The sequence below is a fragment of the Acinonyx jubatus genome, chromosome C2 (assembly GCF_027475565.1).
Source record: "Acinonyx jubatus isolate Ajub_Pintada_27869175 chromosome C2, VMU_Ajub_asm_v1.0, whole genome shotgun sequence".
In the NCBI taxonomy this organism is placed as follows: Eukaryota; Metazoa; Chordata; class Mammalia; order Carnivora; family Felidae; genus Acinonyx; species Acinonyx jubatus.
This window is the reverse complement of record NC_069384.1, coordinates 87,181,178-87,201,006: the sequence shown is the minus strand read 5'-3', so window position 1 is coordinate 87,201,006 and position 19,829 is coordinate 87,181,178. Positions and strand designations below refer to the sequence as shown.

At 36.5% G+C, this 19,829-nt stretch overlaps 1 long non-coding RNA gene across 5 annotated transcripts in view; it reads left to right on the top strand.

Moving 5' to 3' along the window:
* The window catches only part of LOC113599874 (uncharacterized), a 186,400-nt gene extending 180,286 nt beyond the window's left edge, over window positions 1–6,114 (top strand). For all 5 annotated transcript variants that reach the window (XR_008297796.1, XR_008297794.1, XR_008297793.1 and 2 more), the window contains one exon: window positions 195–6,114. This is a non-coding gene — a long non-coding RNA (uncharacterized LOC113599874). The remainder of the gene's footprint in view (window positions 1–194) is intronic.
* The last annotated feature ends 13,715 nt before the right edge of the window (window positions 6,115–19,829 follow it).

Here is a 19,829-nt window from a genome sequence, read left to right as displayed (position 1 = left end):
GCCTATGTGAAGAACTGACAAGGTCAGGTTAAATTGGAGAATGTGTGTGTGTGTGTGTGTGTGTGTGTGTGTGTGTGCTTGGTTGGGGTGTAGAGATTAATGACTGGAGTTAAAATTCCTGCAAAAATGGGCCGAGGCATGGGGAGGAAGGAGTTATAGCAACTGGGCTTATATTTATTTACGTGTTTTACTAGGGTACACTCTTGGAAGAAGTAACAGATGGCATGTCACCCAGTCTGATCTCCTTGTCAACTGAATCTCCAAGCAGATACACTCATAATATATGCTACGAGGAGGAGAACTTGAATTCAGAATGCCTTTGGAAAGATGTCCCTGGCTAAAGATTTACCTATGATAATAAACCAGAATCTCTGGATTTGTAAGACATGACTTCCTACAGATTTTCACATAAGTTCCTCCACCTTGGGGTATAAAATGGAGATTTTTCACTGCTTAAACATCCTCTGCTGCGTGAGGTAACCTCAGGAATCTCATTTGGAGACCTCACTTCTTATTCTGAACCAGAGGTACATGTTTGCTGCAGGGAAAAAGGACATGGCTGGCTGCCCCCCACATCCCAGGCTCTCCCTTGCTCCCCTCTGTGCCTCTTGATTGCCCGTACCCTTGAAGTTAATAGTAAAACTTTATGCTAGATGAGATTTGTGAGTCTGATTTCACAATCCAATCCTGTATATTATATCTGAGAAGAACTAGTAAAGTAACTACTAATCTTGCTATGTTCCTAGTTTTACCTGGAAGATGTTTTCTTTAGGGAAAAACAGGTTATACTTACATTTTATGGTTTTAAGTCTAGCCTTTTTGACCAAATCAAATGCTTCTTGATCCATTCAGATATTTCTGACAGATCCATCCAGTTGAGCGTGAATTTTTATCCACACCATCTCTCACACTATCTCTACTAACTTGGACCGGTGAGAATAGTTTCTGCCCCCTTCCCCCAACAAGATAATCCCTGAGTTGTTCTCAATACATTACCAGTACAAACAAAATGTATATTAGTGCATGCTTTCAGAATCTTCTTCCTCATGCCCCAACTGGAAGAAGTCACATGGATTAGAGTAAAAATATCTGTAAGAGAACTTGTATGCAAAGCAAGTATAGACACTGCTTTAAATCCACAAGATAAAGCAAGCAAAGCTATGCTTTCTTCTCTAGGGCAATTTGGGCTAGCAGGAAGGCAATCACTGCCTATAGCAGAAGAAAGCTGTCCCCACAAGTAGGCAGCCAGGGAGCTGTGAATTAGCTTTTCAACACCTGAAGCATAAGTTAGAGAAAGTTAATGGCTCTGCTTTGAGAATAATAAGAAAAGCCTGGGGTTAGAGGAGGTCCCTTTTTTCACAGTAATTTTGCACATTTTAATAATTAGTAGTATATCAATATTTATGGTATCACAATAAAGGAGCATATTTGGGGGGGGGGATGTTTGATCATGTGCATATTTTGTTCACAGTTGTCCATGACTAAAGAGAGCTCCATGTCAGGGCAGGGACAGTTTCTCTGCCAAGACATTCTAAGTCAATACATATTGGCTGGAAGAAATTAGGCCACTTCGAAAGTACTAGACTTACAACCCTACACCTAAAATGTGATGCTCATCTTAAACTACAGATCACTTCATGCAGTGATGCTATGGCAACCTTTTAAGTACCTTTTGAAAGACTAGAGGGTATCCCTCGTATTATCTCCTTCAGTGGTTTTCAAACATTAGTGCACATTCAGTGCTCATGGTATTTACTTCCTGATACATGATGAAGGTACTTCTCTGTGGTATTCTTTACAAAAAAAAAAAAAACAAAAAACACCCAAACCCTAGAGTAACCATGAGAAAAAATCTATACACTGAAAACTATAGAAAGCTTATGAAAGAAGTTGAAGAAGACACAAAAAAATGGAAAAAGATTCCATGCTCCTGGATAGAAAGAACAAATATTGTTAAAATGTCGATACTACCCAAAGCAATCTACATATTCCATGAAATCCCTATCAAAGTAACACCAGCATTCTTCACAGAGCTAGAACAAATCATCCTAAAATTTGTATGGAACCAGAAAAGACCCCGAATAGCCAAAGCGATCTTGAAAAAGAAAACCAAAGCAGGAGGCATCACAATCCCAGACTTCAAGCTGTATTACAAAGCTGTAATCATCAAGACAGTATGGTACTGGCACAGGAACAGACACTCAGATCAATGGAACAGAATAGAGAACCCAGAAATGGACCCACAAACGTATGGGCAACTAATCTTTGACAAAGAGGGAAAGAATATCCAATGGAATAAAGACAGTCTCTTCAGCAAGTGGTGCTGGGAAAACTGGACAGCAACATGCAGAAGAATGAACCTGGACCACTTTCTTACATCATACACAAAAATAAACTCAAAATGGATGAAAGACCTCAATGTAAGACAGGAAGCCATCAAAAGTCTCGAGGAGAAAGCAGGCAAAATCCTTTTTGATCTGGCCACAGCAACTTGTTATTCAACACATCTCAGAGGCAAGGGAAAAAAAGCAAAACTGAACTACTGGGACCTCATCAAAATAAAATCTTCTGCACAGCGAAGGAAACAATCAGCAAAACCAAAAGGCAACCAACAGAATGGGAGAAGATATTTGTAAATGACATATCAGATAAAGGGTTAGTATCCAAAATCTATAAAGAATTTGTCAAACTCAACACCCAAAAACAAACAATCCAGTGAAGAAATGAGCAAAAGACATGAATAGACACTTCTCCAAAGAAAATGCGGTGTACCCTGAATGGGATCCTGGAGCCAAAAATGGGCATGAATGCAAAAGATAATGAAATCTAATAAAGTGTGGAGTTAAGTTACTAGTAATGCACCAGTGCTGGTGTCTTAGTTGTGACAAATACACCACAGTAATAAACATATTAACAAGAGGGGGGACTGACTGAGGGACATATGGGATCTGTTTGTACTGTCTTTGCAACTTTTTTGTAAATCTGGAAGTACTGGAAAAATAAGTTTATTTAATAATGCCTATGGAATACTACAGACAAATCAAAATCTCTGGGGTTGGGACCTGGCTATTGGCATTGTTTTAATCTCCCAGGTGATTCTCCTATGTAGCCAAACTTGGGAATTACTGATTTAGATAGATGTAAATTAAGGACTTTCATACTAAATCTACCTTTCACTTGGTCAGCATGGTAGTTAATACTGAAACAATTTGCTACTTTTTGTATTTCTAGAGAAAACATCTCTTTTAGTTTAGGTTAATCAACTCTGTAAAATAATAGTACCAGTCACTTAAAATAAAAAGAAAAGTAGAAACAGAATAAATCCATACGCTGGCTTTTAAAGATGACATTCCAGAGTATATCCTGAGGTCCATATGCATCCCATCTATCCTATTACACCATGTTTTAAAACTATCAGAGCTTTGGGACCTGGGGAGAATTTTGTGACTAATAGAATTTAGGCAATTTAGATAATTGCACATGAGCCCTCTGTACCTGGAAGACCCTGTGCAAGCCCCTGTGATAGATCTATAAAGTCTTTACTCCAAAGCATAAACTTTTCTTCTAATCTCTGTTAATTTTGTAAGAACTAAGGCTCAACTGTAGCACTCAACTCTAATATTTGTCTCATTTTTCCATCTCCACATTGTGTGGATAAATTTTCCCAATAGGCATACACTAAAAACAAAGAATAATTCTAACTACGAGGTCATTCAAATAAGAGAAAGGTTTTTACTTTTAGTTAAAAAAATTTTTTGTTATATTAGGAGTGCTGATGTTGGAGAGGCTAGCTATTCAATTGGCTATTAGAGCATCTCCTGATACTTCCTCTTTAGTAGTGGCCACATGGTTTTTCAGACTCAGCAACTGACCTATGGAGAGTCATGAGGAAAGGAAATTAGTACCTGGAATTCTGCCAGTGAAGTGGCAAGTTGTTCTGGTTCCCTCGCCAGGTAGTGCCAGTTCACTGGGCGGCCCAGTTTTCTGGTTTTTGCAGGTCTGCAGGATACCACTGGAAATGGTTTCATTTCATCCTTTCCACACTCTCTGGCTAATCTTTGTAGATTGAATGCCACTGGCAATTTTGAATGAAGGATCAAGTCTGCAATTGATGAGACTATACAGGTGGTAACAGAAAGTCTGGCACTTGCCTCCACTGCAGTTTTTTGCTGGCATCACAGGCAAGCATAGGAATATAGAAAAATATCAGGTATTATGGAATTGCAACATTCAAGAAGTGAATGTACATTTTTCATATTTAATGTATTTTTCCTCTTGTGAGTGAATCTCCCATAATCTTAGAAAGCAGTTAGAAGTATTACTACCTGGTTTTAGGAAACATTAATATGACTTTTTAGGCACTGAGAGAGAGAGAGAAAGTCACCATCTTTTATACACAGCAAACTTATTATTCAGTTTTCCTGCCTTATTCAAGACCCAGAATCTTAGGGATTCTGTTCCCTTAGCAGTTCTTGTGAACACACCTTAACCCTAATGCCAGGCATTATTGATTGGACCCAGAAGAGGACATCTGGTTGGAAATAACTCACTGATTTCCTTTCCTGGGAATCTGTAGTTTGAGTTCTAGTTAATATTATAGGAGCTTTTAGTGCGCAGCCTTCCATGTTCACTCAGAAACAGAAAGAGGCTAGATCTACAAAGAGGCAAGTGATCAGAAAGATGCCAGCAAGGTACTGAGTGGTAGATACGCATATGAAGGGGGTGGGGAGAAGGAGCAAGAGAATCTGGAGACTAAAAGAGAACAGATTTGTTCTGTTAGTCTCTGTTAGTCTGGAGACTAATTTGACCCCTGACTGCCTACTTTTTGTACTTCTTGCCCCCAAATTCCATAAATTATCCTGTATGCTAGTAAAACTTATTTTGTTTGCTTCTGTGTTTCAATCTAATTTACATAAGTGTGTTACTCTCATCAAAATGATTCGTAGGAGAGTGTGCATACATGCAAGTAATTGAAGCATTCCTTCTAAATTACAACAGTGCCTGCCATATACTTTTTGATAATATATTTGATAAGTAGATTTTCTATGCATCTTTCAAAACATTTATTGTATACGTTTTAAAATTTTTTTAATATTTATTTTTGAGAGAGAGAGTGCAAGCAGGGGAGTGCAGAGAGAGAGGGAGACACAGAATCTGAAGCAGGCTCCAGGCTCCGAACTGTCAGCACAGAGCCCAACGCAGGGCTTAAACTCACAAACTGTGAGATAATGACCTGAGCCAAAGTCGGATGCTCAACCAAGTCACCCAGGTGCCCCATATTGTCTACTTAACATATACTATGTATACATATATGTATATGAAATATGTATATTCATATATATGTGTGTGTGTATCCTATTTTTTAGGGAACACCATCAAAGACATTCAACTAGTAATACCACTTACGACCTGCCTATGTTGAAGAACCAACAAAAACTCCTTAGCAATATGTGACTTCGCAATATTTTGCATAGTGACTAAGAACATGGGCTCTGGTGCCAGACTGACTGAAATATTGGGAGGATTATATAAATTTATGTGCAGAACTTGTAACCATTTCCCACATATATAATAACCATTCAAAACTAGTACAGCTTATTATAATGCTCATTATCATTATAACTATAGTATATAATAAGTATTCAAAGTTATTGTTTTTATCATTATTATCATTATTAAAAAGTTGGTTTAGTCTCTGGAGAATTTGTTAGAGGAGCATAGTCACCTTTTCAAGGACCATAAAACTTTATATTCAGAAAATAAATCAGCCAAAATCACATATAAAAGCACTAAGCTTAGAATGAAGGTTTCTTCCACTTGGGAGCCAAATTAGTGGCAGAACTTAAATTTGACGAAGGTTGGACAAACTAAGGTGTAAGTGCTGCTTAGAGTTGCTTGGCAACTTGGCAAGAAGATATCAACCAATACCCTAAGATTCTAAACACCTTGTACTGTTTCATAAAAAGTATGAAAGGACTGCTGACATCCCCTTTGGAAGAAGTATGAGAGCAACGTGGGATCAAGGGTAACTGATATGTCCAGAGGCGTGAGAAATATGAATAAGAGCTCAAGCCAAATACCTTGTTGATTATTACTCAGGCTATATGTGCATGGCCAAAAAAAAAAAAAAAAAAAAAAACTATTATAGTGTATCCTTTTTGTTACACATCCACCTTAAATTTACTCTCTTAACTATTAGAGTAATTAAGATAACCAAGCATTATTATTTAATATGCTCCCTAAAAAGTTTAATAATGTCTTAGAACAAGTATGTGTAAACTGTTGTGTAAACGATCAGATTGTAAATACCTTAAGCTTTGTGAGCCATGTTTCTTTTTGCAACTACTCGTCTTTTTATGCCATTGTAGCACAGAAGCAGCCATAGACAACACATAAATGAAAAAGCATGGCTGTGTTTCAATAAAGTTTTATTTACAGAAACAGATGAAGGGCCAGATTTGGACTATGGGCTATTGTTTGCCTCTACCTGTCTTAGAAGATTTCAACTGCTTTTCCCCTACAACTTTCACTCCCAGTGAGAGTACTTAGAGACTTGCTAGGAACTTCAAAGTTGATTAATCTCTAATGATTTATAGAGCCAGAAAGGCCACTAGACATCCCTTGAACATGTATCCATAGAGGATGAAGGCAAGCATTGGAATGGTCAGCCTCAGGTCATGTCTCCATAGTGGCATGGAAGAGGAGAGACAGGAAGTGCCATCGCTCAGATTATCAAGCATGGACTGTAACAGATAAAGCAGAAATATTCCTACTAAGGTGAAACTGGAGGAAGGTGGTTGCATAGGAAAAATTCCTTGAATAAGGCTAACTAATGAAAGGAAATGTCTCAATCTTAATAAAGGACAGTCTTTGGACTGTGAACATCACAATGACAGAGAATATACCTTTCCATATATTTTAGGCCCTAACACAAAGCCTGTACTCAGAAAATGTTTGTTCAGGTGTATCCAGTCAGGTGGCAATAGGGAACCCAACCTAACCATACCAATAGGGAATCCAGGTGCTGGTCATCATTAAACACTGCATCTATATGTGGAAGCTGTCTGGCTCAAAAGATGACAACATAAGAACAGAGTCTAGTCCTAGAAGGTACAAATACAAAAGCCAAGCAGAACTTTATGAAATAGGAAAGAAGATAGAAGGAAAAATCCAGGCACTACTCCAGGGCAGGTCAACACTGGAAGAGGAAGAGTCACTGGAATTAATGTGTCATGAGAAAATATGAGCTCTTTATGTGTATAGTACTGGATTCCCATTCTGGCTGATAAAAAGGAGACTTAAGAGAGATCCAAAGGTAATCCAACAAGGGACCTATCAGATGTGATTAGAATACTGACTTCTAAACCTACAAGAAATCCTTAGCTTCAAAACTCAGTGAAGTTGATGAAATATTATCCTAAATCAGGGAAGATTGTTGGGGAAGAATGGAGCTTACAGGTGTGTTCTATGGGTGTAGCGAATATTTGGAAAGGATAGGCTGAGAGATTGAGTTATTAAAATACAGTGTAATCACTAAGATCATGAACCTCAGAGTCAGACATCCTGGATTTAAATGTTGACTGCCACTTATTGCTCTACCCCATTTAGCTTTTACTCTTAAGTTATTAAATATATAGTATTTATCTTCAGTTAGTTTCCCTATAAAATGGGCATAAAAATAACACCTACCTCAAAAGATTGCTATAAAAACTTAATGAGGTAAATATGCAGAGGGCTTTATGTCTGGCTATACAGTAACTTTTCAATAAAGGAAAGACCTTATTAAGTAGGAAAAGAAGCTCTTAGGGATATGGGTTTAGCATTTCTTACATTAGCTTTTGTTAAAATATATTTAGATTTCTCAAAGCACAAATCTGGGGGCACCAAGTCCATTTTTACATTTTCTTTTCTATTTTGGCAAGAACCAGCATTCTTAGACTTTGCAAATTTTGCCAGGATAGATTGAGAATCTCCAGCAAGTCAGAGCCCAATCTATGGTTCCAGGTGAAGTTTAGAGACTGCTCCACTGTAATGTAGACTGGCAAGTTTCCAGCTTGAAGAAAAATACATGAGCTGCAGCATTGCAAGGAAGAACTTTAATTTTTCCTAAAACTTTCTCAGAATCACCAACTCTTCTCTCCCTTATATTTTTCCTGAAACCAAGAAATAAGCCAAATATGAGACAGTTGTCCTAAGAAGGTTGTCGAAATGAATCTCCTAGGCCTGTTATGATTTTAATCTGCTCCTTTGGAGGGGTCAAGAGAATGCTAAAGTGACCTGGTATTCAATGTATCAGTAGATTCATCAAACAAGAGTTTTTATTTTTTAGGGTTTTCTGGGGCACAGTGACCTCTCCTCCCAAACCCTGCAAAAGACCTAATTTGGACAGAAGATAGAGGAAAACTCAGTACATGGAGAGTGTCCACAGTCTCCCATACCTCCCTGGACATTGAGCTTCAGAGACTTACTGCAGAGAGTAATAGTATAGATGGCATATTGCCTGATGCCAAATGCCTTTTGGAGAAAATTAAAACCAGAACTCAAGTGCTATGAAATCTTGTCATAAATGGCATTTTCTTTTTTCCACACTTTTCTGGATGTTTGGTTTGAGCTTCCAACAGGGCTCTGTTAAACATTTCAAATATGTTTTCATTGTGATTATAAGTCACTTAAATATTGTCACAAAGGTAGCTTGCAAGATGTTTTCATTCATACCAAATTAAAAATTTTTTTTTCAACGTTTATTTATTTTTGGGACAGAGAGAGACAGAGCATGAACGGGGGAGGAGCAGAGAGAGAGGGAGACACAGAATCGGAAACAGGCTCCAGGCTCTGAGCCATCAGCCCAGAGCCTGATGCGGGGCTCGAACTCACGGACCGCGAGATCGTGACCTGGCTGAAGTCGGACGCTTAACCGACTGCGCCACCCAGGCGCCCCATCATTCATACCAAATTTAAATATCACCTTTTCTTTCCTGAGTTGAGAAGCAAAAGGTTCAAATAAGAAAACAAAATTTTTAGTTTCTACATTCTCTTATTTGGAATGACTGAACGTAAGACCCACATAGCCTCCAGACATTGCAACACTTAAATTATGCTTTCACCCAGCAGAATCAATATGGTCATTTGCCATTAAACAGTTACTCATAAGGAAAATATCAACAGCACAAGGACATTTCATTTGAATTTTCTCTTGGAACTGCTACATCAGAATCAATAGGAGTATTGCTTAAAAAAATGGTGATAAGCATAAGAGACTCTTAAAAAATGAGAACTGAGGGCTGATGGATGGTGGGAGGGAGGGGAGGGTGGGTGATGGGTATTGAAGAGGGCATCTTTTGGGATGAGCACTGGGTGTTTTATGGAAACCAATTTGACAATAAATTTCATATATTTAAAAAAGAAAAAGAAAAAAATGGTGATATCTTGGCCCCACTCAAAACATAATTAAATACTAGAGTTGGGACTCGGGAATCTACTCCTTGGCAAAGATTCCAGCTGATTCTTGTACACCATAAAATTTGAGGATCAATGATTTAGGGATTCAGTTCTGACACTTGATTTAATAATTAAAAAGGTTTTAAAAGATCACCATAAACTTTGTAATTTATTTTTGTCCATAATTTCTGGCATTTCACTGATTGTTTCATTATATTAAAATATTGTATTACTAATTTCATAAAATCAAATAAACACTTTAATCTTGAATCAAATATGCAAAATTTCAGTGTCTTTTTCTATTGGCACCATATATAGTTTTCTTAACATGAAATTTCCAAAAAACTAATTACATTGCTTTACACAAAGAAAAGAAGAAAAATTAATAAAAATACATGAAACTGTTATCAAGCATTGGAAAATAGGAGCCAAGGGACTCTTATCTCTCATAAAGGGAGCACAAATGAGGTAAGTCCTATAATTTCCCTGGCTTCACTTCAGTAAACTCTTCTAAGAATACAGTTCTGGGAAGAAGGACTAAAACCAATCAAGGTAGTTTTGTTGAGTTGAGGAAATAGAGATTTAACTCTTAGAAAGTTGAGGCAGGAAGAATTTTCAGGCCAGGGACCTGGAAGGAATGAGTTACACAGAGAAAGTACCTCAAAAATCTGTATAGAGGTCTATTTGGGTGTTGCTAACTTATGCAAGTTGTATAGGCATAAAGTGAAGCTCAGTGATACCAAGCAAAAAACAAAATGGTTACACAATTCCTGAGCTCACACAGGGGTAGAAGACATTTATCTCCCAACTAACCAGGGAGTACAATTCTCAATAAAAATTCAGGGTATTGATCAGAGACCCCAGCGAGTCAGACCTTAATAGTAATGCTACACTAGTCCTGGATAAAAAGATATTCTAAAACTTTTATAACAAAGATTAAAACCAACCTAAAAGGATCAAGTTGATTGGCCACTTACCTGCCTACCAAAATAAACAATACTTTTTTAATAAAGACAAAATTCACTCACACACATCTACGTGAAAAAAAAAAATATATGTATACACACACACACACACACACACACACACACACACACACTGTGAAAGTGAGGTATATGCAAAATGACCTCCAAAGACCAAAGGGGCTATAAGACCAGATAGATGAGAAATGATTTATTAAGAGGTCTTACAGGACAGAATCCTATCGTAGGCAACTATGAATATATCCTTGTAACTCTACCTCTCTTAAGACCTGCTTTTATAGCCCTAGAGGCTGGGAGTACATGCAAGGGAACTAACCTCGAGGAGAATGTTTAAGAATAGGCATACATCAGTCACAGACATTTTCTCCTGGGCAGATCAAGGATGGTATGCCCTGAGGGTGTACTTAAAGGTGTGATTAAACAAAAGGAAAGAATATGGGAAGGTGGAGGGGATCTGTACTTAAGGTTTCAAGTCACAAAATGGTCATCATCGTAGATTTGTCCAAGATGCTGTTAGTCTGGTTCACACAATATATATGAGATATATATGTATATATGTGTATATGTGTATGTATATATGTATATATATGTATATATGTGATTGTATATGTATACATGTATATATACATATGTATATACATATATATACACATATATGTGTATACATATACACATATATGTGTATATATATACATATATATATGTGTGTATATATATGTGTATATATATACACATATATGTGTATATATATGTGTATATATGTATATGTGTGTATATGTATATATATGTGTATATGTATATATATGTATATATGTGTATATGTATATATATGCATGTATATATATCATATATATAAAATCATATCACAATGGTCAGCATCTGATACAAAATTAATAGATGTGAAGACTTGGAAAAATGTCCTCTATAACCAGGAGAAAAATATATGTTTAAAAACAGAGATAGAAATGATAGAAATTAAAGAACAAAGAGTTTAAAATTGCATATATAAGATAAAAAAACAAACTGGGTAGACTTAAGTTTTTCAGTATCAAGTACAAGTTTACTTTTATATGTGAATTTCAAGTCATGACTATAGAAATCATCTAAACTGAGGTGCACAGCAGAGAGAGATAAAGTGTAAAAAGTTTCAATGATTTGTAGAACAACATCAATGGTGAAACATACCTGTCATTTGAGTATAAGGAAATACAAAAACAAAGGAGTGGGCCAAAACAATGGGAAAAAGAAAATAAATCCAGCTAAATTTTTTTTTCAAAGCAATGAAAATCCAAGGAGCTGATGAACATTAAGCAAGATAAATAGAGAAAAATTCATACCTTTGTATGCACTGGAAAACAGTGATAAAGAGAAAACTTCAAAGCAATCAGAGAAATAAATCACAATACATATAGGAAAACAAAGATAAGAATGATCTCTGACTTTTCATCAGGGGCAGGGAAGTACATCAGTAGACAAAGTTTCTACTGACAAAGTTGCTGAAAACAGCAACAGTTATTTTTATACTTTTACATGTAGCAAAATATAAGAGGAAACTGGGACTTCTGGGTGTCTCAGTTGGTTAAGTGTCCCACTCTTGGTTTCTGCTCAGGTCATTATCTTACGGTTCCTAGGATCCAGCCCCACATCAGGCTCCATGTGGAGCCTGGTTGGATCCTCTCTGTCCCTCTCTCTCTGCCCCTACCCTGCTCACACTCCCTCTCATGTGGGCTCTCTCTCTCAAAATGAGTATCTTTTTTTTTTTTTTTAAAGTAAAAGGAAACCAAAAACATTTTCATACAAATAGTACCTAAGTGAATTTGGTGTCTGATGTAAACCTGGATCTTCAAAAATCAATAGAGTGTAAAAATGTTCAAAATGGGAAAAAAATATAAATTTTTTCTCACTTTAAAAGTTCCTTAGATTTGAGGCTATGACATAAGACTTATTAACAATGAACTGTAACATATATGGAGGTAAAACATATGGCAACCTTAGGACAAAGAAAAGGAAGGGGAAATGATGATATATTTTTGTAAGATTTCATAAATGTGAGGCACTGTAATAATATTTGACTATAGACAATGATATATTAAAATTGTATATTGTAAATCTTAGAGCAACCACTAAAGAGCAAAACAAATATATAGCTTATAAGTCAAGAAAGGACTTAAAATTAAAGAATTAAAAATAATCAGAAAAAAAGACAAAAAATGAGAAAAATGAAGAACAGAAGCAACAAATATAAAACAAAATGGAATGACTCTAGACTTAAACACATCCAGCTAAAAAAATAAACATTCTATGTAACTCCAAATAAAAAGCAGGGATTGTTAGACTAATAAAAAGGCAACATCCACCTATGTTCTGTTTATAAGAAATGCATGTAAAACATAGACCACATATATTTTTAAATTAAAAGGAGGAAAAACTATATACATTTTACTAATCATAATAAATTGGGAGTGGCTATTGAGTATCACAAAAGTAGACTCCAGGACAAGGAATTTGACCATTCATAAAGAATAAGGCTTAATAACAATAAAATGGTCATCAATTCATTAAGAATAAAAGCTTTATTCCAAGGAGGACATCCAGATGGCCAACCGACACATGAAAAAATGCTCAACATCACTCATCATCAGGGAAACACAAATCAAAACCACAATGAGATACCACCTCACACCTGTCAGAATGGCTCACATTAACAACTCAAGCAACAACAGATGTTGGCAAGTATGCTGAGAAAGAGGATGTCTTTTGCATTGTTGGTGGGTATGCAAGCTGGTGCAGCCACTCTGGAAAACAGTATGGAGGTTCATCAAAAAACTAAAACTAGAACTACCCTATGACCCAGAAATTGCACTACTAGGCATTTATCCAAAGGATACAGGTGTGCTGTTTCAAAGGGACACATGCGCCCCTATGTTTATAGCAGCACTACCAACAATAGCCAAAGTATGGAAAAAATCCATGTCCATTGATGGATGAATGGATAAAGATGTGGTGTATATATATATATATATATATATATATATATATATATATATACACACATACAATGGAGTATTACTCAGCAATCAAAAAGAATGAAATCTTGCCATTTGCAACTATGTGGATGGAACTGGAGGGTATTATGCTAAGTGAAATTAGAGAAAGACAAAAATCATATGACTTCACTCATGAGGACTTTAAGAGACAAAACAGATGAACAGAAGGGAAGGGAAACAAAAATAATATAAAAACAGGGAGGGGGACAAAACAGAAGAGACTCATAAATATGGAGAACAAACTGAGGGTTACTGGAGGGGTTGTGGGAGGGGGGATAGGCTAAATGGGTAAGGGGCACTAAGGAATCTACTCCTGAAATCATTGTTGCACTATATGCTAAATAATTTGGACGTAAATTTTAAAAAATAAAAAAATAAAATAAAGGTGAAAAAAAAGAATAAAAACTTTATGTATGCAACCAGAAAAGACCCTGAATAGCCAAAGTAATGTTGAAAAATAAAACCAAAGCTGGAGGCATCACAATTCCCAACTTCAAGCTATATTACAAAGGGTAATCATCAAGACAGTATGGTACTGGCACAAAAACAGACAGATAGAAATGTCTGTTTCTATCAATGGAATGAATAGAGAATCCAGAAGTGGACCCACAAATGTATGTCCAACTAATCTTTGACAAAGTAAGAAAGAATATCCAATGGAAAAGAGACAGTGTCTTCAGCAAATGGTGTTGGGAAAACCGGACAGAGACATGCAGAAAAATGAACCTGGACACTTTCTTACACCATACGCAAAAATAAACTCAAAATGGATGAAAGACCTAAATGTAAGACAGGAAACAATCGTAAGACAGGAGACAATCGAAATCCTAGAGAAAAAGGCAGCAACCTCTTTGATGCAGCAACTTTTTACTAGACATGTCTCCAGAGGCAAGGGAAACAAAAGTAAAAATGAACTAGACTTCATCAAGATAAAAAGCTTCTGCACAGTGAAGAAAACAGTCAGTGAAACTACAAGGCAACCAACAGAATGGGAGAAGATATTTCCAAATGACATATCGAACAAAGGGTTAGTATCCAAAATCTATAAAGAACTTATCAAACTCAACACCCCAAAAAACAAATAATCTAAGGAAGAAATGGGCAAAAGACATGAACAGACACTTTTCCAAAGAAGACACCCAGATGGCTAACAGGCACATGAAAAGACACTCAACATCACTCATCATCAGGGAAATACAAATCAAAAGCACAATGAGCTACCATCTCCCACCTGTCAGAATGGCTAAAATTAACAACTCGGGAAACAACAAATGTTGGCCAGGATGTGGAGAAAGGGAAACCCTTTTGCACTGTTGGTGGGAATGCAAACTGGTGCAGCCAGTCTGGGAAACAATATGGAGGTTTCTCAAAATATTAAAAATAAAGTTACCCTATGATTCAGCAATTGCACAACTAGGTATTTATCCAAAGAGTACAAAACGGATGATTCAAAGGGGCATATGCACCCCAATATTTATAGCAGCACTTTTTTTTTGTTTAGTTATACATTTATTTATTTATTTATTTATTTATTTATTTATTATTTCAATATATGAAATTTATTGTCAAATTGGTTTCCATACAACACCCAGTGCTCATCCCAAAAGGTGCCCTCCTCAATACCCATCACCCACCCTCCCCTCCCCACCCCCCATCAACCTTCAGTTTGTTCTCAGTTTTTAAGAGTCTCTTATGCTTTGGCTCTCTCCCACTCTAACCTCTTTTTTTTTTTTCCTTCCCCTCCCCCATGGGTTTCTGTTAAGTTTCTCAGGATCCACATAAGAATGAAAACATATGGTATCTGTCTTTCTCTGTATGGCTTATTTCACTTAGCATCACACTCTCCAGTTCCATCCACGTTGCTACAAAGGGCCATATTTAGTTCTTTCTCATCGCCATGTAGTACTCCATTGTGTATATAAACCACAATTTCTTTATCCATTCATCAGTTGATGGACATTTAGACTCTTTCCATAAATTTGGCTATTGTTGAGAGTGAGCAGCACTTTCAACAATAGCCAAATTTATGGAAAGACCCCAAATGTCCATTGACTGATGAGTAAAGAAGATGTGTAATATATACAATGGAATATTACTTGGAAATCAAAAAGAATGATATCTTGGCATTTGCAACAACATGGATGGAACTAGAACGGATTCTGCTAAGCAAAATAAGAGAAAGACAACATCATATGATTTCACTCATATTTAGAATTTAAGAAACAAAGTAGATGGACATAGGGTAAAGGAAGGAAGAATAACACAGAAACAGAGAGAGAGGTGAACCATAGACACTCTTAAATACAGAGAACAGACATGGTTGCTGGAGGGGAGGAGGGGAGGGGGATGGGCTAAATGGGTGATGGGCATCAAAGAGCACTTGTAGTGGTGAGCACTGAGTGTTGTATGTAAGTGATGAATTACTAAATTCTACTCCTGAAACCATTATTAAACTATATGATAACTAACTTGGATTTAAATAAAATCCTAAAAATATGTTCTTAAATTAAAAAAAAAGAACAAAAACCCTAAATGCCATGTACCTAACACAGAAGCTCCAAAATTTATGAAGCAAATGCTTAACAGTTTAAAGGAAAAATAGACAGGTGTACAGTTATAGTATGGAATTTCAACACTCTTGTCAATAAAACAAGTAGACACTCAGTCCACCCACTGAGCTAATGGACATTTAGAGAACATTTCACCCAACAATAGAATACATATTTTTTTCAAGTGTATACAAAACTTTACTAAGATAGACAATATGGTGTCATAAACTTATTCTTAATACATTTTGAAATTATTGAACTTACACAGAATATACTGTCTTACTACTATGGAAATCAATAATAAATTTTAAAAAGGAATCTGAAAAATCCCCAAATATATGGAAATCACTTTTTGGGATGGTGAAAATGTTCTAAACATTTGACAAACACATTGCCTTATATTTTAAAGTAGGTGCATTTTTTAAATGTAAAATACACTTTTATGAATTTGATTGAATATTAACTAAAAATATACATAGAGGTGCCTGGTTGACTCAGTTAGTTGGGCGTCTGACTTCGGCTCAGGTTATAATCTCACAGTTTGTGAGTCTGAGCCCTACATTGGGCTGTGCTGTCAGCACAGAGCCCACTTCAGATCCTCTCTCTCCCTCTCACTCTGCCGCTCCTCTGCTCACGCTCTCTCTCTCTCTCAAAAATAACTATTTAAATAAATATTACTCATTTGACCTGAGTTTCTTGAAAAGGTTTATTTGTACTCTACTCTCAGTTCTACCTTCAACATCTGGCTCTAATTTATTTAATGCTTGGAAGAATCCTGGAGCTACTACTTCCCCACAACATGTTGGGGTCATGCCACTAATCAGTGGAAGTCTTCTGAGGGGAATAGCCATGGAGTAAAGTAATGACCAAACAAATCTCCATGTTTTAAGGCATAAACAAAATCTCAAAACTTTTTACCATTTATCACATATTAAGCTCTTTTTTTATATTTTCTTCTCTTTTCTTTCATTTTATCATCAATGTCTTCTACTGACTCATTTTCCTATTTGGTAATCCTTTCTTCTTGTGATTTAATCTGCTGTCAAAACCCATCTTTAGCTCTGAATTTCAATTATTCAGTTTTCATTTTTAGAATTTTCATGTTATCCTTTTTTATTTTTATTATTTCTTTAAATGTTTATTTATTTATTTTGAGAGAGAGACAGAGAGTGAGCAGGGAACAGACAGAGAGAGAGGGAGACAGAGATTCCCAGGCAGGCTCTGTGCTGCCAGTGAAGAACCTGACATGGGGCTTGAACCCACTCACCATGAGATCATAACTTGAGCCAAAATGAAGAGTTGGACACTTAGCCAACTGAGCCACCCAGGTGCCCTCATTTTATTCTTTAAAATTTTTTTTCAACGTTTATTTATTTATTTTTGGGACACAGAGAGACAGAGCATGAACGGGGGAGGGGCAGAGAGAGAGGGAGACACAGAATCGGAAACAGGCTCCAGGCTCCGAGCCATCAGCCCAGAGCCTGACGCGGGGCTCGAACTCAGGGACGGCGAGATCGTGACCTGGCTGAAGTCGGACGCTTAACTGACTGCGCCACCCAGGCACCCCTCTCATTTTATTCTTTTAAAAAATAAGTTCCTCTCTAGTGAAATTATTTATCTTGTCAAATGTTTCTTGAACCTATTCTATTAATTAGAGTCCTTTCAAGGTCCATGATTGTTCATTCCCCAAAATAGGTCACCTATATGTGTTTCTAATATATGTATAAACATCTTAAAAACAGGAATCTAATTGATAGTGACAACAGATCACTGGCTGGTGGTAGCCAAGGGCAGATGAAAAGAGAGAACTGACTATAAAGAGGCATATGGATTTTTTTTTTTTTTTTTTTTTTTTTTTTTTTTTTTTTTTGGTGTGTGGGGCGAGAAAATGTTCTGTATCTTGATTATAGTGGTGGTTACATTTATACATTTTCTTCTGGTCTTGTCCTCTTTAGTTACTCATCTAATGATACACACTTTACATAAATATAACTGAGCTACTCATTCATACATGCATTCATTCTTGCATTTATTCCAACAATATCAAGAGCTTACTATGTGCCTGTCCTTTTACTAGGGACCCAGCAATAAATAGGACAAACACAACCTCTGCCTCATAGAGCTTTATAGTCTTCTATTTCCAATAGTTTGTGGGCATCCAGGTTTTCTCACACTTTTATTTACAAAAAATGCCATCCTGTTTCTATCTGTATATTCAAACTATGCACACCTATTCAAAGTCGATTTTAAATGCCATACCTAAATGAATCCTTCCTGTGCTTGAAGTAATCCCAATCTAGTCTGAATTCTCATGTTATATTATCTGTTCTTCTAATGGTATTTGTGCAACCCATCTTGCATTATTAATGAGGTAGCCCATCTGACTAGACTTCAGATTCTTTAAGTGCAAGAATCTTATCTTACTAACTCTTCTATGTACTTCAGTATTTAGAAAAGTGCCTGAGTCATAGTAAATAGGTATTGATTAAATGAATGAATGCACAAGTAGGCCATTGTAACATGTTTAAAATCATGGCCTGCATTTTAGTATTTTCTACCTAGTAATCCACCAGATTCTTCACCTCTAATTATTGAATTTGAGTCACTTCTAACCCTACCATATCTAATTCTAGCTTGCAGCTTCTATGATACTCTATGCTCACAAACCAGATAATCAAGCTTATTAAGGACTGTGTATTAAATAAATGTAATTAGGCACTTAGGGAGGGTATAATGACTTTTCATACATTAAAGCATGGCTTGAGAGTTTGGGCTTTAAATCTAATAGCTCAGAGGGACCATTTTGTCAACATTCACATTTGGGGCTATATTTTAAAGAAGAGACAATGGTTTCCAGAAGTCTGACCTCCATAAAAATAGGCTACAGCATTGCTAGAAAAAAATCGTTCCTTTTATATAAAATGGCCATTCTAACACTGGATATGTGTCCTCTCTGACAAATGAATTCTGGTGTTCAGGACTCAGAACCAGACAGCTGTCACAGCACCACTGAGGATTCCCTTAAATTGCAGCAGATGGTGCTACTTATTTGGCCATCTAATGCTATTCTGAAGTATCAGTTGGCCAACTGCTGTGGTGGAGGTATGAAAATAGGAGATTTATTTAGAGCCAGAGGATGCAAGCACAAATGTTTTGGGACTCTGAGTTTAAACTGATACAGAAAAATTGTATACAACAAATTGCCAAGCCAGATCTATTAGAGGGTGTGGCTGTAAAGCCTCATCCCTCAAATGAAACCAGTCATGGAAAATACAGCTTCTTTGGTCAGCTGTACTCTAATCTCTTCTATGCCCTTTTCTCCTGAGACACACACATGCTCATAGGCATACTCACACATGCACACAAATAGAGCACATGTATTTCTACACATACAGTTGCTAATCAGTCTGACATTTAAATTTAATGCCTCTTAGGAACCAGCTGGGTCACCTGTGGCTGGCCTGTGGAAATATGCACAGCATGTGTCAGTGGCCTACTTCAGAAGTAAAAGTCTTTCTCAGCTCCAGCTTTAAGGTAGCAGCTGCAGTCCTATGTAGCTTTTTATCAGCACACAACAATCTGGGATTTCTGCATTATAGGGATATCAAATATTCTGGTCATGTCTTTGGCCATCTCCATAGCAGCTATGGCTCACTCCTTATAGGAATTACATCTAGTTAATGAATGCTCTGCTTACTACTGCTCAGAATACAGTTTTTTTTAACTCTAATTTACATCATTTGAGCTTTACTGTGAACATTAGTTTTCTTAACTCTAATTTATATCATTAACTATATATAAAGCTTAAAGAT